The sequence below is a fragment of the Dendrobates tinctorius genome, unplaced genomic scaffold, assembly GCF_039654945.1.
Source record: "Dendrobates tinctorius isolate UK_male_01 unplaced genomic scaffold, ASM3965494v1 ptg000177l, whole genome shotgun sequence".
NCBI classification, from domain to species: domain Eukaryota; kingdom Metazoa; phylum Chordata; class Amphibia; order Anura; family Dendrobatidae; genus Dendrobates; species Dendrobates tinctorius.
The window spans coordinates 13,975,675-14,003,397 of NW_027361844.1; the positions used below are offsets into that span (position 1 = coordinate 13,975,675).

Here is a 27,723-nt window from a genome sequence, read left to right on the forward strand (position 1 = left end):
ACCTACCTTCTGGAGCCCCTAGAGAGCGCGTGCATCAGCTGATGCTGCTGTTCTCCACGGGAGATCGTCATGGGACACTCGTGGATTTCTGCGGATCAGGGAGTATATTGCTTGTTTGTTTTTTTCATATTTTTTATAGATGACACTGGCTTCGGGGATCAAAGTGACAAGTGATGGTGAGTATGTACTCTATGTTATATGTACTGTATGTCTATATGTATGTATTGTATGAATGCATGAATGTATTGTATGTAGTATGTATGTAGTATGTGTGTTGTATGTCTGTAGCATGTTTTATGCATGTTGTATGTATGTAGTATGTATGTAGTATGTACTATGTATGTATGTTGTATGAATATAGTATGTATGTAGTATGTAGTATGTATGTATGTTGTATGAATGTAGTATATATGTAGTATGTATGTATGTTGTATGAATGTAGTATATATGAAGTATGTATGTATGCTGTATGAATGTAGTATATATTAAGTATGTATTTAGTATGTATGTATGTTGTATGAATGTAATATATATGTAGCATATATGTAGTATGTATGTATGTTGTATGAATGTAGTATATATGAAGTATGTATGTATGTATTTTGTATGAATGCAGTATATATGTAGTATGTATGTAGTATGTATGTATGTTGTATGAATGTAGTATATATGAAGTATGTATGTAGTATGTATGAATGTAGTATATATGAAGTATGTATGTAGTATGTATGTATGTTGTATGAATGTAGTATATATGTAGTATGTATGTTTTTTGTTTTTTTTTTACATTCAAGACATTAGCCGGATGATGGGACTACTACTGTGCCATCATTGGCTAATGTGTAAATCACTGTCACTGTAGCAGGCATAGCCTGATGGGACTTGTAGTCCTATCGGACGATGCCTGCACACACACACAACCCCAGGCAGGCCCGCACAGACCCCCGGCAGGCCCTCACAGACCTCCGGCAGGCCCGTACAGACCCCCGGCAGGCCCGCACAGACCCTTGGCAGCCCGCACAGACCCCCGACAGGCGCACACAGACCCCCGACAACCCGCACAGGTCCCCGACAGCACGCACAGACCCCCGGCAGCCCGCACAGACCCCCGGCAGGCCCGTACAGACCCCCGACAGCCCGCACAGACCCCCGGCAGGCCCGCACAGACCCACGGCAGGCCCGCACAGACCCCTGAGAGGCCCGTACAGACCCCGCCCGCACACACAGACACGCACAGTGTCCGCCCACGCACCGAGCACACTCTTCCCCCGTCCCGAACTGGATGTACAAGTAAAGAAAGGGGTTTTTTTAATTCCAATATTTCTGTCCCATTGACTTGAATGGGACTTCCGGTATCGGAATCGGCAATACCCGATACTTTTTGGGTATCGGCCGATCCAATCCGATCCGATATTTCTCAATATCGGATGGTATCGCTCAGCGCTAGCGATGAGGCATTCCCGCTTCATCCCAATCTTATAAAACCTTTCCCTCAAAAAACCCTCACACCGGAACAGAGAATTTATAATTACCATTTATCAAGGGCACGTCGTGTTGTGGAGAATGCCTTTGGAATCATGGCTAATCGCTTTCGGGTTTTGCACACACCCATTAACATGAAACTTGAGTCCATTGACTCTGTTGTTTTGACCTGTTGTGTGTTTCACAATTTTCTTCGCCAGCGGGATTCTTTTTCATATTGTCCTCCTGGCTTTGTGGACTCTGTGAACCCTAATGGAGAAGTTCAGCTCGGCGAAAGGCCGGCAAATGAACACACAATATCTGACCTTCGGCCTTTGGGACCCAGAAGAAACACATAGGATGCGAAGACCTGCAGAGACAATTACTGTTCTTATTTTAACGGTCCCGGTGCTGTTAATTGGCAGCACCAGACCTTATAGAGGACTACTGCAGTACTTTTATTTTTGTACATATTTTGATAATATAATGTGTTTTTTGCTTATGGATAAATATGTTTCTCTTCAGTATTTTTACAGTTTTCTCATGCTTTGTCTAATAAACTTGTTTTTTTTACGTCACAAAACCTTGGTTTCTCATTGTTTCTTTTTGTAAGGACCCTTATTATTATTATTATCATTGGCTTATACGTGGTACTGGAATCCGTGGGACTTTCTGTGTCGCCCCAGGCCAGGTGTATAGTTTGAGAATATTAGGGGTACTTGAACAGAGCCTTGGGGGACTCCCAACAGACAGAGGGTGGGATGAGACGGAAGTGTGGGAGTGGGACATGCTCAATGTGCATTTGGAAACGGCAAGGTTTTTAATGCCAAAGTAGGAGAGGATCTGTATTAGGAGGCAGTGGTCAACTGTCAATTTTGTACAGTGATCAGTTTTGGTCAGGGCTGTCTCTGTGGAGTGATGGGGCGGAAACCATATGGTAGATTGTCAAAGAGCATGTTAGAGATAAAAGAAACCACAAAAGCGTGCCCATAGGGCTTTAGCCGATATAATAAGTAAAATTTAAATTGTTCAGGGTACTCACCCTCAGAGGTTGTGTAAAGCCACAATTACTAAATACGCTCAATCCCATATAATGAAGCTGCAGCAGGAGGGTGTAGACAGACAGGTCCATTACTCAAAGAGGAGATCCCAAAAGGGAGAAAGAAAAAATACATACATCCTTCATCGTTGTACATCCGACCTGAGGAAGAGGTCATGGAATGGACCTCGAAACACGTTGTCTCTGTATGTACCATGAAATAAAGCATTGATATTGGAACCTACTCCTAGAATCGACTGGATTTCCTCCATTTGAGAGTTGAAGTATAGCAGTGCAGGAACCAGGTGTTTTTTTTTTCTCCCTTTTGGGATCTCTTCTTTGAGTAAAGAGCATGTTAGACGAGACATGGGAGGAAAGTTCAGCGAGGACATGCTGCTCTTAAACCAACGTATCCTCAATTGTATACCGATATATACATAAAAACATACATATTCCTATACATACACATCTACACACATATATACAAATACACATATACACACACGCACATATACACAATCAAACTTACAGACCTACATGTATGCATACATATATAGTCATATGGATATATGTTGTTTTACAAAAAGAGATATATATCCATTCACTAAACATCCTTCATACAGCATCGCAGTGTTATATAGATGAAGCACCAATTTCAGGACGCTATTGCGTCACAGTAATGAAATGAGATCACTGGCGAGACTTTAGGGAACGCATTAGTGTTCTCTAATACCCGTCGCACTTCAATAACACTGGGCGGAGCTGATGCGTCGTGGGCTTGTCTTAGAACGCTATTGCGGCCTAGTCTGTTTACTGAGGCGTTAAAATGGCGGCCAGGCGACGTGCATCACCGTGGGGGGAGGCTGAGGTGCGTTACCTCATAGAAGAAATGACAGCACGAGACTATGAGTGTGCATAACACTATGACCATCCAGTTCTGCACAAGCAGGCTGTGCTGCGCAGGATTAAGCGTGGCCTGGCAACACAGTTAGGCATTCACCGATCCACCACGCAGATCCAAAAAAAACTGGAAGATCTGTGTTACAGATTGCGTGACCGCCTTGCCAGCATACGCTCACAGAGCGCATCCCATCGTGGTGAGTGTTGTTATACATAGCCGTCATAAGTTTGCCTCCATCAGCAGCACTCACTGCACTTGTGAGATATAAATGGCAGAGGCCTTGTGCTGTGCCTGTCACATCGCTGATCTGACACATCGCTGTGTGACGTGCGAGATCGGCGATCTGATACATGCCATCGATGACCCCCCCTGGACAATGTAATATTGAAAAAATAAAAAAAGTGAATAATGTAAAAAAAACAGATAAACCAAACATATATAAAGAAAAAAAAATTGAAACCTCCATAATAACAGAATATTAAAAAAAAAAAAAAAAGAAAAACATATTTGGTATTGACACGTTCATAACTTCCCGCCCTATTAAACTGTCCCATTTGTTGACTCATTAAAACACCCCCTGTTATATGGAGAATTATTTTGGCCCATCATACACTGGAGCATCATCCATGAGGGCCATCATACACTGTAGCATTACAAATGGGGACATCCGATACTGGAGCAGCATGTATGGGGCCCATTATACAGTGGAGCATAAGAAATGGGGCACATTATAACTGGAGCATTATTTGGGCCCATCAGACACTGGAGAATCATCCATGTGGCCCATCATATACTGGAGTATTACAAATGGGGGACATCCGATACTGGAGCAGCATGTACGGGGCCCATTATACACTGGAGCATAAGAAATGGAGCACATTATATATGGAGCATTATTTGGGCCCATCAGACACTGGAGCATCATCCATGAGGGCCATCATATACTGTAGCATTCTGTGGAGCTCATCCTATACTGTATGGAACATTAGATGTGACCAATTATTCTGTATGGGGAAATATATGGTGGCCATAATACGGTATGGAGCAATATACTGTCCGTTTTTTGAGCTATTGTATAATTTAACATGGATATCAGTCATGTCATGTAAGAAGTGAAGTATTTTTCATTGTACTATACCAATATTTGTCTGCCGTATCGGAGCATCATGAATTGTTGTATGTGTTAAAAGGGCGCACTGACACTCTTTGGCCAGGGGCACACAAAAAACTGGAGCCAGCCCTACCCCCCAACTTCAACCAAATAACCCCCAGTTTTCAATGTGCAACTATTATTATTAAGTAAATTAAGGTTGACAAGCTTAAATAATAAGAATTGATGTTGTTGGCATTGAAATGGGCACTGTAGGTGCGTTTACTGTCCTCCATTCCCTGCCGACTTTGCTTCACCATTGACTTGCATTGGATTTCGTGTTTCGTGTTTCAGTCGGACCCCCGACTTTTCTCTATAGTCGGCCGATTTCGAGAAAGTCGGGTGTCATGAAACCCGACACAACCCTAAAAACGTTAATGTCGCTCATGTTAAATTAATAATAATAAAAATCTCATTAAATAAACTTTAGATTATTCTTCGGCCTTCAGTTTACTATTGCATTGTACATAATGGGGTTTTCTTTCCTCCTACACCTGCAGACCCAGAGCAACAGGAGGAGGACAATGATGACTCAACTGCTGCCCCACAGCCCGAGGATGCAAGAGGCTCGGGGTGGTACGTTAGCCCATCCCAACCCAAAGCAACGGCTGACGCGGCATCCAGTCATGATGACCAGGAAGCACAAAATCGTAAGTGTGAAATAGCAAACACATTCCATGTTAATTTGATCCTTGTATAGAATTAAAGGTTTAACTATCCCTTTCCTTTTAGAAATCCCCTCTAATGCAGACCTGATAGCTTCACTGGGGAGAGCCATTGAGGCATTACAGACCCACAGAGCCCTTCTGCTCCGTTCATTGGCAGCCCAAGAACAGGGCGGCAGCCCCAACTAATTCTTTTTTTTTTTTTCGTTTTACCTTTTTTTTTTCTGTAAGCATGACTGGGCATTGTTTTGCCCAGGTATTAAAAAAGTTGTTTAGTTGTTATCCGCTGTTGTGTTTTTTTTTTTTTGGAATGTTATGTTTCATCTAGCACAGAGGTGTCAAACACGGCCCCTGAGGCAGGCATCTGCGGTCCGCGATGGCTGTTCTGTGTGCACACTCTGCACAGGACCTGGGATGAGGTCACAGGAGGGGGAGGGAGGAGTGAGGGGGTCACATGATCAGGGGCCTCCGTGCCAATTTTTTTTTTTTGATGTGCGGCCCATTTTAATCTGTCGAGTTTGAAACCCCTGATCTAGCACATCCATTACATCTACTCACATCCATAACATGTACGCATCAATATATATGCACCAAGCCCATTACCCCGCCAAGTTGTCATGGCACAAAAAGGATATGCTTTATTCATCAAAGACCAGTGCAAGTTATAAGTACAAAATTTTTTTTATTTAAATACAATTATTTCAACAATAACATAAGTTAATAAATTGGTAAATGTTCTATTAGTGTACAATATTACTATAAAAAAATAAGCAAAAAGTAAAACTGCGCTACAAGTCCTGGTACTGTTTTTGTCAGTCAAATAACCTCACCTGGGCGGAGAAGAAATTTGAGACAAAAAAGATTGTGGAAATGCGGGACACTGGGGTGGGGGGGTGGATCGTCAGGTTTTGCGGAGGACCAATCCTCTGCACAGGCGTGCTCCAAAGTGGCTCCGGCATTTGTGTCCATGACTGCTCGGAAGGATCCCGGTCGAGCACACTCCGTACTGTTGAAGACTCATCCAGTTGTCCTTCTGCGGCTTTACTTAAAGTTTCAAATATCACCCTTTCGGCATGGCTCCTTTGTCTAGCATCCAGCTTACCCAGTCTATCAGACGCAAAGTTAGCAAAAGTGTCCATGCAGGTCTTGGTCTGATGAGCCATAATTTGGTTAGCCAAACACAGAAGATCAGGACATGGCTGCGCAGCGGCCTTTCTTTTTCGAGAAAGGTGTTGTCGACGAGGTAGAGTAGAAGGCACTGGCTCTTGACTATACCTCTCACAAGGGTCCTCCATACTGTGTTCACTACCCGTGATGTCCTCAGTTGTTGGAGTTACAAGTTCTTGCTGATGGAGCTGCAGAAAAAGAAAATAACGGTTAAAGCAAAACACAACAAAATATTTTTGAACATCATGCAGCACAACACTGAATTATTTGGCATTGCATTTATCATGACCAGCATGGGTTAACTCAAGGTAATGAGAACGGAGTCGGGCAAATAGAGTATAGTTGTGTACTTATCTGAACTGGAAGGGAAAACTTTTGTAAACTGCAGAATTAAACAGGTAAAACCTTAGTTACTATTTTCAATTCAACAATAGGAATGCACATACAAATGTAAATTGCTATATTCTGGGAAGCAAAGAAGGTACTTACATCTCCAACTGGGGAGTCTGGATCATTATGGATACCAGGGTCTTCTTCCAGGGTCAGCCGCACCGATAATACCGTTGCCCGTGGTAGCTCCTAGTCACGGGTGAAGCCAAACAAGTCATAATACCACAACGAGGGCACATAAACCTCATCCGTGACAGCACCTGACTTCCTTGACTTTTCCACCTTGTTGAGCTCCTATTTATACACCGTGCATAGACCTTGGACTTTTTTGTGAACAAGGCTTTCATCCACCTTCTCGCTTGGATTATGCTGCTTAAAGAGGGCAATCATTTTCTCGTATGCCTCCCTTTTTTTCATTCTATTACTGTAATCGGCCAACTTAATTTGCCAAAGGCAGGGCAGAGACCGATACAGTTCGATAAGTTCACAAACAAACTCCTCAGTATTGTAAGACATCTGAAATTAAGAAGAGCATACAGTGAGCATACATGTTAAATTTGAAAAAAAAAATCAGCTTGAAGCGCACTACTGTAGTCGTTAAAATGTGGGTGTGGGCACCGAGTCCACTTAAAATGGCTGCCCATCCACAGATAGAAAAAATGCCCCTCCCTCAAGAGCTATGATAGCAGAGAACATGTAGTTGTTCAATAAAGTTGATGAAATGGAAATGCTTTTGATGACACAAATGGTACTTTTAGAAACCCCCCTCCCCCAAAAAAAGTTGGAAGTGCACAAGTTTTTGGCTTTCACGGGTATGTGCACACAAGCCCGCCTAAAATGGCTGCCCATACAAAACCATATGGACACAGATAGGTGCCACGCCCTCCCTCCCTCAAAAGCCATCACAGCCGATAATTGTAAATTGTTTTTTAAAATAAATCTTATTTGATACCCACAAAGTATAGGTGTCCAACAATAACGTGGAAGAATATAGAATTCGGTTTGGAGTTGCAGCCGGTGAACGCTAGTGCAATCTGTAAACCAACACGCAGGCAGGAACAAATAACAGAAGAGCTGCTAGGTTACCTTTGTTCACGGAGTCAGGAACAAAGAACAGAAGCGCCGCCAATCAGAACGCAGTAGTGACCACCAATCAGAGACAAGGGGGCACGGAAAAGGCAATGCTAAACCATGCCTGGGTGCCTACAACATCACAGAGTACAACCCACATCGTGATCTGCATCGTCAGAGCAGAAGTGGTGTGACAGGGTTTCAACGACCGCCGAATTCCGAATTTTAGAGGCTGAACTGGATGGACTAATGTATTTTTTCGGCCTTACAAACTATGACATCGTTACAAAGATCCCATTGCTCGTTGTATCGTTGCTGCGTCGTTGGGTAGATCTGTCTGTTTGACATCTCACCAGCGATCACATAACAATGCAGCAACAATCCTTATCTGGTTGTATCATTAGCGGGATCGCTGTAGCGTCGTTATGTGTGACGGGGCCCTAAGTCCTTTGGTTCGCAGACACTTTACGGATAACAATACTTCTTCTAGTCCTGGAACATGTAACACATCTTTTACTACACCATGTTCCAAATTATTATGCAAATTGTTTTTAAGTGTCATAGCGTTTTTTTTTTAATGAAACCCATTGATGGTATTGTGTCTCAGGGTCTTTGGATCACTGAAATCAATCTCAGATACCTGTGATAATTAGTATGCCATGTGAGCCCAATAAAAGGAAAACTGGATGTTCCACACTATTGAGCAGGCCACAGTTTTCAAGTAATATGGGAAAGAAAAAGGATCTCTCTGCTGCTGAAAAGCATCAAATAGTGCAATGCCTTGGTCAAGGGATAAAAACATTAGATATTTTCGGAAAACTTAAGCGTGATCATCGTACTGTTACTGATTCTGAGCACAGACATGTTCATGCTGATAAAGGCGGAATGAGGAAGGTTTCTGCCAGGCAAGATCATCGGATTAAGAAAGCAGCTGATAAAAAGCCATTACAAACCAGCAAACAGATATTTGAAGCTGCTGGTGCCTCTGGAGTCCCTCGAACCTCAAGGTGTAGGATCCTTCAAAGGCTTGCTGTGGTGCATATGTAGGAGGAGAAGTCCCCGCTGTGTCACCGGACCGGAACCAGGGGGACTGTCACCAAGGTTCCTAGGAGGACGGTTTCCGGGGGACATAATTAGGAGACGGAACACAGAGAGTTCTAGAAGGGATGGGGGTGGAGCCAGTATAAAAGGGGCTGAGGACGCCAGCAAGGGGCAGTCAACGGAGTAGGAGAGAAGGAGCAAGGAAGCTAGAGGGCACCAGAGAGCCAGAGCGAGAGCCAGAGCAAGAAGAGGAGAGCAGCGACTGGAGAGACTGAAGGGAGACTCACTGCAGACAGAAGGGAGATGGCATCGAGCCGTCCAGCAGAGTGACACCGACCGTTCAACCGCGCTTCTAGAGGCTGCCATCACCCAACTGCAGCCCGCTGCTGCGGCCTGTCAGCTGCCGCCCGCAGCCGCCGCTGCTCCACTCCAGGCCGCTGTTTCGGCCTGTCCGCTGTCGCCCGCAGCGGCCACCGCTCGACTCCAGCCTGCAGCTGCGGCCTGTCTGCTGCCGTCCGCCGCTGCTCCACTCCAGCCCGCAGCTGCGACCTGTCTGCTGCTGCCTGCGGCCACCGCCATTTCACTCCAGCCCACGGCTGCGGCCCCCACAGCTCGGCTCCGGCCCGCGGCTCCGGCCTGTTCGCCGCCAGCCGTGGCCGCTGCGTGTCCCCAGCTTAAGGCTGTGACCTACACCTTCTGGTCCCCGGGCAACGCCGTCCCGCCTCCACCGGGAATTGCAACGCAGAGGAACTCTTCAGGGGCCTGCTGTGCCCCCACTTCGCCTGGGTGTAGGAACGCACGAAGTCTCCACCAGATCCTCGTCAGCTGGGCCCAGCGGCTGAAACGCTGAAGCATCATCGACCACCACTCTGCCTGATGTCAGAGAGGATAAGTGACACGTTGTAGTTAATACTCAGGACCCGTAGTTGGCCATACCACGGCCCTATAGCGTCCGGTCTTGGCCGGGTTAGTCGAATTTGTGTTACCAGTGTATTCTTGTTTTGATCCCTGCGAGAATAACGGTTATTAGCTTGTTTGGTTACTCAAGATAGCCCTATAGGTATACATATATATAAAATCTACATCTTAAGCTCATCCCATCTCCCGTATCGTCATTGAATCCCGCGTACCTGCGATTACTACACATAAACCTACTATTCGGCCACCCCTAAACAGTGCTCACAAGCAGAAATGGTTGCAGTGGGCCCAGACTTACATGAAGACTAATTTTCAAACAGTCTTTTTTACTGAAGAGTGTCGAGCAACCCTGGATGGTCCAGATGGATGGAGTAGTGGATGGTTGGTAGATGACCACCATGTCCCAACAAGGCTGCGACGTCAGCAAGAAGGTGGAGGAGTCATGTTTTGGGCCGGAATCATGGGGAAACAGCTAGTAGGGCCCTTTAAAGTTCCTGAAGGTGTAAAAATGACCTCTGCAAAGTATGTAGAGTTTCTGACTGACAATTTTCTTCCATGGTATGAAAAGCAGAAACATGCCTTCAGGAGCAAAATCATCTTCATGCATGACAATACACCATCTCATGTTGCAAAGAATACATCTGAGTCATTGGCTGCTATGGGCATAAAAGGAGATAAACTCACAGTATGGCCACCATCTTCCCATGACCTCAACCCTATAGAGAACCTTTGGAGTATCATCAAGCAAAAGATCTATGAGGGTGGGAGGCAGTTCACATCAAAACTGCAGCTCTGGGAGGCTATTCTGACTTCATGCAAAGAAATACAGGCAGAAACTCTACAAAAACTCACAAGTTCAATGGATGAAAGAATTGGGAAGGCGATATCAAAGAAGGGTCCCCATGTTAACATGTAACTTGGCCTGTTAGGATGTTTTGGAGTTAAATAGCTTTTTTTGTTCAGTGAATGTGACCTCCTAATGCTGCAAATTCCACAAATGAGCATTTTCAGTTCTTTAAAACATATCAAATGTTTAGAAATTTTATTGTTCCTAATAATTTGGAACAGTGCATTGTGAGTTTTTATTCATTTTGGAGATTATACTGTTATCATTGGGAGGTTTCTTCAATGAAATTCGATGTATACTCTAACGGGTGATGACTTTCATTAGACTGACTGTCATTTGCACTGACCTTTTAGGAGATTCAGAGAAAAATATAATTTGCATAATAATATAGAACATGGTGTAGTAATTTTGAATTATGCCCAAATCTATCAGGACAGATTAGCATTCCTTTTCCAACACCGTCTACGGTTATTTTACTCCCATCTGCAAGATAAATTGCTTCCTTCTTATTTTCATCAAGTTCAGCAAAGAAGATTTTATCACTAGTAATGTGACTTGTTGCTCCTGAGTCAGTAAACCAGCCTGACGATGACTCTGTATCAGTTACTTTAAGTGTACCATTTTAGTGATCGACATGTGGGATAGAAATTGTGCTTTTTACTTTCTGTTTATTCTCCTTTAGGTGTAATTTCTGTTGTTCTACTTTCTATAGAGTATAGACTTTCTTTAAATGTCCCATTTTTACATCTGAAACATTGTCTTGTCTCTGTATTATTGGGCTTCTTGTCTGTTGCTTTAAGAGCATTTTCACTATTCCTTTCAGTGGAATCAGTTGATTGCTCTTTCCTACTATAATATTCATCTATAAGTCTGGTCTTTACAAACTCCAGTGTAATATCTGCTTTATATCTTGTCTCTAGTGCATCTCTAGTGGTAAACTACACAATAATATTGCTGCTGTATGGTTTTCCTTAATGTCTTTACTGACTGATCTCAGCTGTGTTATCACCTCCGTCATGGAGTTTATATGCTCCTGCATGTCTTTCTTTGCACTTAATTTCATCTTAAGATGGGTGGTGACCATGGTGGCCATTTTGAAGTCAGCCATTTTGGATCCAACTTGATTTTTTCCAATGGGAAGAGGGTCATGTGACACATCAAACTTATTGAGAATTTCACAAGAAAAACAATGGTGTTCTTGGTTTTAGCGTAACTTTATTCTTTCATGAGTTATTTACAAGTTTATGACCACTTATAAAATGTGCTCAAAGTGCTGCCCATTGTGTTGGATTGTCAATGCAACCTTCTTCTCCCACTCTTGACAAATTGATAGCAACACTGCAGAAGAAATACTAGTCTAAGGCAGTCAGATTCCTTGTAGAAGTGCTCTGACCTGACACCCATAATGTGGTGGTGCACCATCTTGCTGGAAAAACTTGGGGAACGTGCCATATTCAGTGCATAAAGTGGGTAACACATTATCATGTAGCAATTTCAGATATCCAGTGGCATTGAGGTTTCCATTGATGAAGAATGGCCCCACTATCTTTGTACCCTATATACCACACCATACCATCAATTATGGGTGTCAGGTCCAAGCATTCCTTCATGAACAGTTTCCTGGAAAGTGGGTGGTCATCGTGAGCCAGTTGAATGGTCCCCAAGGTCTCCCGATCTGACCCCCTTAGACTTTTATCTTTGGGGTCATTTGAAGGCAATTGTCTATGCTGTGAAGATACGAGATGTGCAGCATCTGAAACAATGGATACTGGAAGCCTGTGCTAGCATTTCTTCTGTGGTGCTGCTATCAGTGTATCAAGAGTGGGAGAAGAGGGTTGCACTGACAATCCAACACAATGGGCAGCACTTTGGACACATTTTATAAGTTGTCATAAACTTGTAAATAACTCATGAATGAATAAAGTTATGTTAAACCCAAGCACAAGGTTGTTTTTCTTGTCAAATTCTCAATAAGTTTGATGTACCACATGACCCTCTTCCCATTGGAAAAAATAAAGTTGGATCCAAAATGGCCGACTTCAAAATGGCCACCATGGTCACCACCCATCTTGAAGGGTTTCTCCCCTCCCATATACTAATGTGCCACAAACAGGAAGTTGATATCACTAACTATTCCCATTTTATTTAGGTGTACCCATATAAAATGGCCCACCCTGTAAAAGTAAATGGATTACATTCAATTAAGCATGTAACAGTAACAACATCACATCTACTGTCTGAAAAGTGTAAACTTCTCCTGCACACATACAAGTCTGTATCTGTTGCATATCTGCCAACACTATCTCAACACAGGCAAGATGAGCCGAGGCAGTTGTAGTCAGTGGTTTCCGGTGCCCTTTAAGGCCGGAACTATTGGGACTGTCACCACTGTTGCCGGGGGAGGCTTCTTCTGAGAGGGAAATACCTTCCCACTGAACAGCAGGGGGAACGGGGTATATAAGAAGGACTGAGTGCGGGAACGCGTCAGACTTGATGGGAAAGTGACAGGAGAAGGTTGACTCCCTCTCCACTGCTTCGGCTGACAACTCCACGCTGCCCATGCCTCAGCTTGCTGACCATAAGATTGACTTTGATGCTTTTGAGTTATCATCTAACCCTGTGGTTCTAGACAGCCCTGTCTTGTCTGTGGTAATGGATAAGCTGCCTAGAGACTACCCCAAAAGATCACTCGCTGCTGCGGACTGTGAGCGTGCCGATGGCTCGTGTTCGGCGCCATTCCTGAGGAATCCACATCAAGGACTGTTTCCACGTTCTAGTGCACTCAAGCCAAGCAGGACCGGATCCATCAATACTGCCATGAGACAGTGCTTCTCGTTCCTCCGTAACAGAGCTAAAAACTTTGTCCACGAATTGCGCCGCCGTCTGGAGATTTTCCAGTCTTTCCCCTGCAAGGACTAAAACCGATAAGTTTTACTTTGTATATCTTAATCTTGAGCATTGTGTCTGTGTGCAATTCCCGCCGCTGCCATATTATTCTTGCCTCCCTGCGTGGAGTATTACTTGTTAATTGCCTGTTCAGTAAATCTTGCTATCTCCTTCTCTGCCTCCGACTTTTCATTTCATCTGACGAATAGTGTTGAGCATTCCGATACCGCAAGTATCGGGTATCGGCCGATACTTGCTGTATCGGAATTCCGATACCGACTTCCGATATTTTTTCAATATCGGAATTCGGCATCGGAATCGGAAGTTCAGTTGATTGACGGCCTGACGTCATCATGATGCGCGGTGTGTGCGCATCATGATGCGCCGTCATTTCGGGCCTTCCGGGGGTCTCTGCCGGCCTGCCGGGGGGCTGTGCCGGCCTGCCGGGGGGCTGTGTGGACTGCCCGGGGTCTGTACCGGCCTGCCGGGGGGCTGTGCCGGCCTGCCGGTGGTCTGTGCACCCTGTGGGGGTCTGTACCGGCCTGCCGGGGGGCTGTGCCGGCCTGCCGGGGGGCTGTGCTGATGTCCGGGGGTCTGTGCAAGCATCGTCCGATGGGACTACAAGTCCCATCGGGCGATGCCTGCTACCATGACAGTGATTGACACATTAGCCAATGATGGGACAGTAGTAGTCCCATCATCCGGCTAATGTGTTAAATGTTAAAAAAAAAAAAAAAAAAAAAAAAAATACTACATGCATGCTACATACATACTACATGCATGCTACATATATACTACATACATACTACATACATGCTACATACATACTGCATGCTACATACATACTACATACATACTACATACATACTACATACATACTACATATATACTACATACATACTACATACATGCTACATACATACTGCATGCTACATACATACTGCATGCTACATACATACTACATACATACATACTACATACATACTACATACATGCTACATACTGCATGCTACATACATACTACATACATACTACATGCATGCTACATACATACTACATATATACTACATACATACTACATACATGCTACATACATACTGCATGCTACATACATACTACATACATACTACATGCATACTACATATATACTACATACATACTACATACATGCTGCATGCTACATATATACTACATGCTACATACATACTACATGCATGCTACATACATACTACATATATACTACATGCATGCTACATACATACTACATACTACATATATACTACATACATACTACATATATACTACATACATACTGCATGCTACATACATGCTACATACATACTACATACATACTACATACATACTACATGCATGCTACATGCATGCTACATGCATGCTACATGCATACTACATGCATGCTACATACATACCACATACATACTACATGCTACATACATACCACATATATACTACATACATACAATACATTCATACAATACATACATAGACATACAGTACATATAACATAGAGTAACATACTTACCAATACTTGTCACATTGTTCCCCGAAGCCATTGTCTATTCCGGGATAAATATTAACATAACAAACCACAAAAATACTCACCCACGATCCGAAGCAGTCCACGAGTGTGTCCCACGACGATCTTGGGTAGAGAACTGCAGCATCAGATGATGCTGCCGTTCTCTACGGGCTGTAGGAATCCAATGACGGAAGGTAGGTATCCTTCCGCACTGTATTCCTCCGCCACTTAAAAAAAAAAAGTCCCTAGTCTCACTTTATGCCATTGCTGTGTGGGAATTTCCCACACAGCAATGGCATAAAGTGAGACTAGGGACTTTTTTTTTTTTAAGTGGCGGAGGAATACAGTGCGGAAGGATACCTACCTTCCGTCATTGGATTCCTGCAGCCCGTAGAGAACGGCAGCATCATCTGATGCTGCAGTTCTCTACCCAAGATCGTCGTGGGACACACTCGTGGACTGCTTCGGATCGTGGGTGAGTATTTTTGTGGTTTGTTATGTTAATATTTATCCCGGAATAGACAATGGCTTCGGGGAACAATGTGACAAGTATTGGTAAGTATGTTACTCTATGTTATATGTACTGTATGTCTATGTATGTATTGTATGAATGTATTGTATGTATGTAGTATATATGTGGTATGTATGTAGCATGTAGTATGTATGTGGTATGTATGTAGCATGCATGTAGTATGTATGTAGCATGCATGTAGTATGTATGTAGTATGTATGTAGTATGTATGTAGTATATATGTAGTATGTAGTATGAATGTAGTATATATGTAGTATGTATGTAGCATGTAGTATGTAGCATGCATGTAGTATATATGTAGTATGTATGTAGCATGCATGTAGTATATATGTAGTATGTAGCATGTAGTATGTATGTAGCATGCATGTAGTATGTAGCATGTAGTATGTATGTAGCATGCATGTAGTATATATGTAGTATGTATGTAGTATGTATGTAGCATGCATGTAGTATGTATGTAGCATGTAGTATGTAGCATGCATGTAGTATATATGTAGTATGTAGCATGTAGTATGTATGTAGCATGCATGTAGTATATATGTGTTATGTATGTAGCATGTAGCATGCATGTAGTATGTATGTAGTATATATGTGGTATGTATGTAGCATGCAGTATGTATGTAGCATGCATGTAGTATATATGTAGTATGTATGTTGCATGTAGTATTTATGTAGTATGAATGTAGCATGTATGTAGTATGTAGTATGAATGTAGCATGTATGTAGTATGCATGTTGTATGTATGTAGCATGTAATTTTTTTTTTTTTTTTTTTTTTACATTTAACACATTAGCCGGATGATGGGACTACTACTGTCCCATCATTGGCTAATGTGTCAATCACTGTCATGGTAGCAGGCATCGCCCGATGGGACTTGTAGTCCCATCGGACGATGCCTGCACAGACCCCCGGAGCCTGCACAGACCACCGGCAGGCCGGCACAGCCCCCCGGCAGGCCGGCACAGCCCCCCGGAGCCTGCACAGCCCCCCGGCAGGCCGGCACAGCCCCCCGGCAGGCCGGCACAGCCCCCCGGAGCCTGCACAGACCACCGGCAGGCCGGCACAGACCACCGGAGCCTGCACAGACCCCCTGGCAGGCCGGCACAGCCCCCCGAAAGGCCCGTACAGACCCCAGAGAGGCTGTACAAGGGCAGGAAAGGGTTTTTCTTATTCCGATACCGGAAGTCCCATAGACTTGAATGGGACTTCCGGTATCGGAATCGGCGATACCGATACTTTTTTTAAAGATCGGCCGATACCATCCGATACGATACTTTGAAGTATCGGACGGTATCGCTCAACTCTACTGACGAACCTTACTTGTTTTACAATACACAGAAGGGAGATTTGGAGCTGCTACGAAATTAGTCCATATGTCCAAATTGGTTGAGCCATAACACATGAGGCAGGAGGGTGCACATCCAAGCTAGTAAGCGTAGCAATCACAGAAAAAAGAAAAATGATGGCACTCCAAAAATAGAAAAATAGAAGTTTTATTTTGGCAAATCAAGCCATATTAAAAACATTTTATAGGAATGAATGTTAGCACAGCCAATGAAGGAGGTGCTAAACAGTAGGTTCCCAAACCTTATAAACCATATATCAAATACTGGGCACACTCAAGGAGTTTAGATGCAATAAATTGGAAATTGATAGACCTTCATCAGTGTACTATAAAAGAAAGTAAAGTGCAAAATACTAAATATCAAATACCTTTCACCTTGAGATGGACCTTTAAAGATTCTACAGATCATTATGCCTCAAATTCCACTTTGCCAATAGTGACACAGACAACAATCAATTTCCCACGTTCCCTCGGATAAATGTTTATCTGCTGCAAGCCTCGGCCTATGTAACAAGAGTACATACAGGCCTCCGTCAGGCTCCCATGCGGTCGAAATATTTAGCCAGTTTGTTGATACCATCTTCCAAAAATTACAGAACGATATTGACAGAGGACTACAACACTACCCATCTAACCTTTCCCCACTGGACCGACAGGCTCTTAGTTCTTTACAACAAAAGAAAGACCTCATCATAAAGCGAGCAGACAAGGGCGGTGCCATTGTTGTAATGGACAGAGCCCTGTATGTCAGGGAGGTCTACCGTCAACTTAATGACAGTAACACATATAAGAAACTCCCATGCAACCCCATGAATCAGATCCAAATTGAGTTACAAAATATCTTGGATGAATTTTTGGCTAGGGGTGTAATAGACAAAATGACATGTGATTTTTTGACAGAAAAATACCCCATCACACCGGTCTTCTATATTCTGCCCAAAATTTACAAGAGCCTCCAGAATACACCTGGCATACCGATAGTAGCCTCTACAGACTCCATTTTGTCCCCATCTCAATATACTTGGAAAAAATCATCACTCCATTAATAAAAAATACAGCTCCATTTCTCCTTGACACGGGAGCTTTTCTTACAACTATTCGTGATATCAGTCCTGTCCCATCAGATGCAATACTGGTCTCTTTAGATGTAAAGGACATGTATACGTCCATACCCCATTCTAATGGCATAGCCTCCACACGCCATCTCCTATCCAACTCCAACATGGACCCAGACCAGATAGACCTTTGCTGTGACATTCTCTCTATTGTTCTCACTAAAAAATTCTTTTTTTTTGAGGAATCCTACTACCTACAGGTAAAAGACACAGCAATGGGCTCAAACGTCGCGCCTCCGTATGCCAATGCCTACATGGCTCATTACGAGTAGTCCCTCATCTATACCAATGATCTCTTCCGTACCCATGCCAGAGATTCATAGATGACATTTTTTGCATCTGGACAGGGGACTTCACATCCCTTGAATGTTTTTCTCATTCCTCAGGACCTCCTGGCCCGGACTTGACTTTACCATGACACACCATAATGACCAAATTAGCTTCCTTGACACCCTAGTCATTAAGGACAATAGGGGCTACCTAACAACTGACCTGTACTCTATACACACTGACAGGAATAGTGTCCTTCACTACGACAGTTTCCACCCTACAAGAATGAAGGAGTCTATACCATATTCCCAAATTAAAAGGGTCACCAGAATAGTCACTGACCCCCAGTCACAAGCACTTTGCATCAGCGAAATGAAATCTAAATTTCTAGAGAGGGGTTACCCTCCACATGTCTTAGACTCTCACAATACCACAACTAATTCTAGGAACAAAAATACTGTTGACCGAATTCCATTCATCCACCACTACCATCCATCTGCGTATCTCATTCATAAGGCAATACGGAAAAATTGGCTTATACTACAATCTGCCCACCCATCCATTGAGACTATGACTTACAATGTTTCATATAAATCTAGTGCCGAACTATGTATTTGCCCTTTTTATGATTTTTATAATTTCTATAATCTTTATTAATTGAACAATGTTTCTGTGATATTCATATTGTCATGTATCAATCTCTGACTCCACTTTCCATTTTCTACACAGTCGCCAATATTGAATGAATTGAATACTTATCCTTCATTTACTACGTTCCTATCTATTTCTGTCCTGCCCTGGACCCACTGGCTCCGTCTCCTCACCAGCTCTTCACTACACTGTGATATGCAAATACAAGCGCTCCTTTGAACGCATAGACCGGCTACTTCCTGCAGTTGGAATGCATATCACCGTCACTTCCGCCTTGTGGACCACACGCGTCACTTCCTGCCTGCCATCCTAGGCACCCATGCACAGCACGCTGAGCGGTCACTCTGCACTCTATAAATAGACACTAGCCGCTCTCCCCCACACCTCCCTGACTGGCGGTGGACACCACGTCATAGGATACCTGGCGTGTATCTATTTTGGTAAGTTAAGGTTGCACTGGTCTGGCCTCATTTACTTATCACCATCACAGCATTATCCACTATTTTATCACAGCATACCTGACTACAGGTCACTGACCACTTAAGCTCCGGGCAACACTTCTATACCGGTATGTCTCGTCTGCTTTTGGCCTCTGCCTTATATGTTCATCATGGCCCAGAAATGTAGCCCCCCCCCTTTTCTACCTTAGATTTCTGTCTACCAGTATGTGAGATACTCACATTAGCATCTAATATTTAACCCTAGCTAGGTTTGCTCTGGCTCTCCTTAATTTTGGTCTCTACAAAGCCTATTTATAAATGTTGGATTGGCCTCCTACTTGTTATTTACATATATTAATGTATTCGATCTTTGACTTTGTATATACTTCTGTTATGTTTCATATTTATTATTTTGCACTTTATTTTCTTTTGTAGTACACTGATGAAGGTCTATCATGACCGAAAGTTTGCTACTAGTGGCTACTGTATGTATTAAAATTTCCAATTTATTGCATCTAAACTCCTTGAGTGTGCCCAGTATTTGCTATATTAAAAACAACAAGTGTGACGCGTTTCGAGTGCGTCAAATGCACTCTTAGTCATAGGATACAAGAACATGCAATGAAACAAATATATATACAAAAGACAAACCAATCAAAATACAACAATCATTAGTTACATATGTGCAAGATGTGGTCGCTGAAAACTCTGAACAGGAAAAAAACTCTTCTATAGAACAAACCATTTTAGAATGCATGTATATTAGAAATTTGATGTGCAATTTTTAAATCCAAAATATTTAGCGCATAAAGAGCATTTTTTATTATTTATTGCCTCCTCATATAAGATGAAAAAATAAATCTCAAATACAAAAAACGTTGAAAAATGAGAAGAAATATCTCTCTGGTGAATGAATGAAAAAATACTTCATTTCTCCTGAAAAAATGTTAATAAAACGCTCAGGGATACACATTTTCTTATATATATATACATATATATATAGAAATTTTGCTACATGTACAGCCAATATATTGTGTTTCGCCTATATGTGGCAAATACAATATGTAACGAATTGTGAATTCCAATCATTGAAGGGAAAAAAAAAAAGAAAAATCTCTTTGATTTTATCTATGTCAAAATTACATGAATTGCACCAGATCCCAGCACACCTGTGAAAACTCAGAGTAAACCTCAAAAAAAACACTCTTAGGGTACCGTTACACCTAGCGACTCACCAGCGATCCCGACCAGCGATATGACGCGGTCAGGATCGCTGGTGAATCGCTAGGTGGTCGCTAGTGAGCTGCCGCACAGGCAGATCTCACCAGCGACATCGCTGGGGACGGGGATCGCTACTTACCTGTCAGACGCGGCGATCCTGCGTCCTCCCGCCCGGCTCCACGCGTCGCTCGTCGGCGCCACAGGAAGCGCCGCAGGAAGTGACCGACGAGGAATGGTCCAGGAGCTTCTCGCGCGATTAGCGATAACCAGCGGGGGAGCCGGTCGGAGGTAAGTATCAGACACAGCGATATCGCTAACAATATCGCTGCAACGTCACAAAATCGGTGACTTTGCAGCGATATTGCTAGCGATATCGCAGTGTGTAACGGGGGCTTTATTCACAAGATACAAGAGAATTTTTTGCAATGAGACAAATAAAAATACAAAGAACTACCAAAGAAAATATAACAATCATTGGTTACATATATGCAAAGTATGGTTGCCGAAAGATCTGAAAAAGAAAAAAAAATAATTCCTCTAATAAATATAGAACAAGTAATTTTTAGAATTCATACCTGCAGGAAATTTGATGTTCAATTTTAGAACCCAAAATGCTTTGCACATAAAGAGCATTTTTTGTTTATTACCCCCTCGTATAGGGTGGGAAATTTTTTCAACTGCAAAAAATCTGAAAAAAGAAATGTCTCCCTGGTGGACATTTAAAAAATGTTTTGCTGCACCTGAATAACATGCATTTTTATTTACAATGTTAGTAAGGTGCTCAGAGATGCGTTTTTTATTTTCCTAGATGTACACCCAATATATTGTACTTTGCATATTGTGCAATGAATACAATATATTACAAATTGTGAATTACAATTAATGAAAGGTAATTTTTTTAGGGGCAAAACCGGGAACGGAACAAGAAAAAATCTCTTTGGTTTTATCTGAAGCAAAGTTGCATGCATTACATCGGTTCCCCGCACACTTATAGAACCCTGAGTAGATATCCAAAAATTACTAGTTGAAACTTCATGAAATAAACTAGGTGAGAGCGCATTCCTCAAACTAAAACCTTTTTTCTCCACATAGCGACATCCATGACTTATTATTGTACTCAATTTTTAATCCTGATTAAGATCGGGCAAATATTTTTTAACTATCGCTTTGATGGAATTAAACTGGGGGCTGTAAGGTGTGGAAAAAGTTATGGGCAAATTGGAAGGGATAGCGGCATTAGAAAAAATCTAGGTTGATTAGAGACTATATTTAAAGCAAGATGTATCGCATGTTGATTATAACCTCTATCTAAAAGACGCTGACTGGCAATGCGACTTTCTTTCAAAAATGACTCATGGTCAGAACAGAGACATCTGACTCTATTAAACTCTCCATATGGGATGTCCTTAATTGTGTGCTTGTCATGTGAGGACCATGACAAAAGAAGCTCATTGACAGAAACGTTTTTCGGAAGTGTGTATTTTTTGACTGTGAACATCTCCTGTCAACCAAATGTCTAGGAATGGCCCTTTATTCCCAATTCTACTTATGGTGAAGGAAAAATTTAAATTGTTAGAATTCAAAAAAGTATGAAATGAATTTAAGTCTGCACAAGGACGCTTTCATATAAAGATCAGATCGTCCACATACCTGCCGAAACAGTGAATATAATGAGAAAATGGGTTTAAATCAGAAAAAATAAATTTTTCTTCCCACCAGGTCATATAGAGAATGGCTAGGGACGGGGAAAATTTCAACCCCATCGGAGCACCAAGGGTTTGCAAAAAAAACTTTTTGTTAAACATAAAAAAATTATGATACAGCAGGTATGTGAGCGATCCGACAATGAAAGATTTTAGGTGCGCAGAATAGTTACTATAACAATTCAAATGATGACTGATAGCCTGAAGTGCCAAAGCACGTGGAATGGATGAATAGCGATTGACAACATCACATGTAAAAAAACAAAAACCCTGTTCCCATTGCAAATCATCAAATGCAGTTACGACAGAAGAAGAATCTTTTAAATAGCCAGGAACTCTAGATACCAAGGGCTGCAAGTGGCTATCAACCCAGGAACTAAGGTTTTCGTTTAGAGAACCTATACTGGAGATAATGGGTCTTAGGCTGGTTTCACATTTGCGTTTTTTAGCGCTGGAAAAAAACGCACACCTGCGCATGCGTTTTTTCCCCTATATTTAACATGGGTGCGCATACCTGCGCACTGGTCAGCGCATGTATGCGATTTTCATGCGCTGCGTTTTTTTGGGGTGTGCGTTGGGATTTTCCAGACGCAGCATGTTGCATTTTTTGGCCCTGCAAAAAAGCGCATGCGCACATATGCGCACGTTTTGCGCTAGAAATGGCCATTATAGCCTATGGATGCGCATATGTGCGCACTGGCATGCTCATGTATGCGTTTTTTTGCATCTGCGTTTTTTTTTTAAACCATGAAATTTAGGGGTTTGGGTTAGAGTTAGGGTTAGTTAAGGGGGTTTAGGGTTAGGGTTATGGTCAGGGTCAGGGTTAGGGTTAGGGTTAGGGTCAGGGTTAGGGTTAAGTATGGTTTTGTTAAGGATTAGGGTCATGGTTAGGGTCAGGATTAGGGTTAAGTATGGTTTTGTTAAGGGTTAGGGTCAGGGTTAGGGTTAGGGTTAGGGTTAGGGTCAGGGTTAGGGTTAGGGTTAGGGTTAGGGTCAGGGTTAGGGTCAGGATTAGGGTTAAGTATGGTTTTGTTAAGGATTAGGGTCAGGGTTAGGGTCAGGATTAGGGTTAAGTATGGTTTTGTTAAGGGTTAGGGTCAGGGTTAGGGTTAGGGTTAGGGTCAGGGTTAGGGTTAGGGTTAGGGTTAGGGTCAGGGTTAGGGTCAGGATTAGGGTTAAGTATGGTTTTGTTAAGGATTAGGGTCAGGGTTAGGGTCAGGATTAGGGTTAAGTATGGTTTTGTTAAGGGTTAGGGTCAGGGTTAGGGTTAGGGTTAGGGTTAGGGTCAGGATTAGGGTTAAGTATGGTTTTGTTAAGGATTAGGGTCAGGGTTAGGGTCAGGATTAGGGTTAAGTATGGTTTTGTTAAGGGTTAGGGTCAGGGTTAGGGTTAGGGTTAGGGTCAGGGTTAGGGTCAGGATTAGGGTTAGGGTTAGGGTTAGGGTCAGGGTTAGGGTTAAGTATGGTTTTGTTAAGGGTTAGGGTCAGGGTTAGGGTTAGGGTTAGGGTCAGGGTTAGGGTTAGGGTTAGGGTTAGGGTCAGGGTTAGGGTTAGGGTTAGGGTCAGGGTTAGGGTTAGGGTTAGGGTTAGTTAGGGTTTAGGGTTTGGGTTAGGGTTAAGTATGATTTGGTTAAGGGTTAGGGTCAGGGTTAGGGTTAGGGTTAGGGTCAGGGTTAGGGTTAGGGTCAGGGTTAGGGTTAGTAAAGTCATGGTTTGGGTAGTGTGAGGGGCCACCTAAAAATGTTGGAAAAAAACGCAAACGCGGTAAAAACGCGCTAAAAACGCATACAAACGCATAAAAACGCTGCGTTTTTTTCATGCATGCTCATAAAAATGCTTGAAAAAAACGCAGCAGTTGTATGCTTATGTATGCGTTTTTTCAATGCGTTTTTTTGCGGGAAAAACGCGCTGCAAAAAAAAGCAAGTGTGAAACTAGCCTTAAAGGGGGAGGAAAAACCTCCTTGTGTGTTTTAGGGAGACCATGAAAAATAGACATAATGGGGAAATCTGGCAACAGCCACTTGCCAACCTTGGAATCAAGAACATTGGAAGATATACCTTCCCAAATTAAATTAGACAATTCCAATTTAAAATTAGATGAAGGATCCATTTGTAAAGGAAGATACAGTATGCATGTTATTCAGGTGCAGCAAAACATTTTTTAAATGTCCACCAGGGAGACATTTTTTTTTTCAGATTTTTTGCATTTGAAAAAAAATTTTTATGTGCGAAGCATTTTGGATTCTAAAATTGAACACCAAATTTCCTGCAGGTATGAATTCAAAAAATTACTTGTTCTATGTATATTAGAGGAAGTTTTTTTTTTCTTTTCCAAATCTTTCAGCAACCATACGTTGCATGTATGCAATTAATGATTGTTATATTTTCATTGGCTTGTTCTTTGTATTTTTATTTGTCTCATTGCAAAAAATTCTCTTGTACCTTGTGATTAAAGCCCCTTCTCACATAGCGAGATCGCTAGTGAGATCGTTGAAGCGTCACTGATTTTGTGATGCAACAGCGATCTCGCCAGCGATCTCTCTACATGTGACACCCAGCAGCGACCGCCCCCCCCGCTGGATATCGCTGATCGTGCTCGAATGTCCTGGGCCATTTTTTGATCGTCGGTGTCTGCGCGCATCGCTGTGTTTGACCCTGACGAGCGACCTCGTTGGCGACGCAGAACTCAGGGACGCAGGCGGGAATCGTCTGAAAAGCTGCTGTGTGACAAGGTACCAACGACCGGCGAGGTCGTTACACGGATCGCCGGATCATTGCTGCGTCGCTGAAGAGATCTGCCTGTTTGGAAGCTTACTAGCGACCATTTAGCGACGCACCAGCGATCCTTACCAGGTCGTATCATTGTCGGGAGCGCTGGTGCGTCACTAAGTGAAACGGGACCGAGTGTTTTTTTGGAGGTTTACTCTTGGTTTTCACAAGTGTGCTGGGATCTGGTGCAATTCATGTAATTTTGACATAGATAAAATCAAAGAGATTTTTTTCCTTCATTAATTGGAATTCACAATTCGTTACATATTGTATTTGCTGCATATAGACGGAACACAATATATTGGATGTACATGTAGCAAAATATATATATACATTCATATATACATATATATATGAAAATGTGTATCCCTGAGCATTTTATTAACATTTTTTCAGGAGCAATGAAGTATTTTTTCATTCATTCACCAGGGAGATATTTCTTCAATTTTTTCGAGGTTTTTTGTATTTGAGATTTATTTTTTCATCTTATATGAGGAGGTAATAAATAATAAAAAAATGCTCTTTATGCGCTAAATATTTTGGATTTCAAAATTGAACATCAAATTTCTTATATGCATGCATTCTAAAATGGTTTGTTCTATAGAAGAGGTTTTTTCCTGTTCAGAGTTTTCAGCAACCACATCTTGCACATATGTAACTAATGATTGTTGTATTTTGATTGGTTTGTCTTTTGTATATATATTTGTTTCATTGCATGTTCTTGTATCCTATGACTAAGAGTGCATTTGACGCATTTGAAACGCGTCAGGCTTCTTGTTTTTAATATGGCTTGATTTGCCAAAGTAAAACTTTTTTATTTTTCTACTTTTGGAGTGGCGTCATTTTTCTTTTTTCTCATTTTACAATAGTATTTCATGGCTGGGTATCTTAAACAAGTTGTCAATGCAGCTAGTACAGCATAGCAATCATTATCGTGGAGAGGGGAACTGTGAGCCTCTCTGCCTTAGGGACCCAGTAACTATGATCACAGCACCCCTATACTGTAGCTATGCCACTGATCTCCAATAATGACATCAACAATTTGAATAAGTATTCTGCCCATTTTTCCTTCTCTGCCAGAAGAGTTAATCTTTTTGATTGCAGATCAATTCAATTTCAATTCTGTCAGTGACATATGGTTTTTCTTACCTGTTCCCTTGGATCACAGCACTCTGGGTGCTAAATAAGGTATATCACCACAACTTCTTCCGGTTTATGTGCTGAATGAGATGAATAGTTACAGTTTGAACTTGAATAAAATGGGGGTTGTCGAGTTGGTGGTGGTAGTAGTTGTGGTATTGTTAGTCATGGTGCTTGGGACACTTGCAATGGCAGCGAAGGTGGTTGTGGCACTCCAATTCAGAGCAAATCTGGAGGTGGAAATCAGGAGATGGAGAGGGGAAAGGGGCAAGGATTTCCTGAATGGGTTCACAAGAAGGTGATATCATCAGATCAATGGGGTTTGCCTCAGTGATACACGTAGGAGGCTACATCATGTCAAAAGATATTTCAGGGGCAGTTTTACATCCCACATGGTCAGCTTCGGAGTACATAATGCCCCACCTGCTGTTCATAGAGGAGACCCAACAGTTCAAGAAAGCACAAAATGTAGGCATGGTGGTGGAAAATTCTATGCATGATCATTTCGGGAATGTGAATTATTTTCTTTGTTACTGAGCTAGACAACAAATCTTTTGCTGTGTGCAAGTTCTCCAAGGAGACCATAAACCTTGGAAGTCCTGACAAAAATCAGCATGGAGCCAGGGCTCTCTAGCAACTAATGAAATGGTATCACCTGCTCACATGGTAAAAGAAAATTGGCTAGCAACATGACTAATGCTCAAGCTGTCCTTCTCCTTTTTGAAATTTTCTTTTCTTGTAGCTATGTGACATCCTCAAGTAGTGCCGGGTCATTGTCAACATCACTATCATCATCGTCTACAGCTTTCTGTACTGTACTCTTCTTAATCTTCTTGTGTTGCATTGTCATTTATCCATGTATATGGCCAAGAAACATCAATATTCATTCAGTCATTCATTTTTTGTAGCAATTCAACCCCTTACAAGTTCATAACAGGTGCTGCCGTACTATTTAGAGTCACAATTTTAATGTTGTGTTGTGTTCAGGGCCAGACATATCATTGGTGCAACCTGTGCAAAGGGACCCAAGAGTTAAAGTGGTCCATTTCTACCTCCAAATCAGATGCAACTTTGCATTTTTAGGAGCTCTTGGGCTGCAAAGGGCCCATATTTTGTTTTTGCATGGTCCATTTCTGCCAATGTCTGCCAGTGGTTATTGTATATAGAAATAGATAACTAGAGATAGATAAATCTCTATATATAAAAATGAATGTATGTATGTGTGTATCACCAACCAATCATGAAGCATCTTTCATTTCACCAGAGCTGTTCAAAAGAAGCTCAGCTGTGATTGGTTGCTATGATCAACAGTTTTCCTTGCAACCAATCACTAAGCACCTCTCATTTCACCAGAGCTGGTTAAAAGTAGCTGAGCTTTGATTGGTGGCTATAAGCAAGTTTTCCACTTGACAACACCTCAGCAGACACTGACATGGTGGGAGAAATCTTGCATCCCCAGGAA

At 42.4% G+C, this 27,723-nt stretch overlaps 1 long non-coding RNA gene across 1 annotated transcript; it reads left to right on the top strand.

The window, feature by feature from the left end:
- Positions 1-5,054: 5,054 nt before the first annotated feature.
- LOC141054195 (uncharacterized) lies at positions 5,055-5,498 on the top strand. The gene is made up of 2 exons (XR_012221375.1): positions 5,055-5,201; positions 5,284-5,498. It is a non-coding gene; the product is annotated as an uncharacterized lncRNA (long non-coding RNA).
- Positions 5,499-27,723: the final 22,225 nt, after the last annotated feature.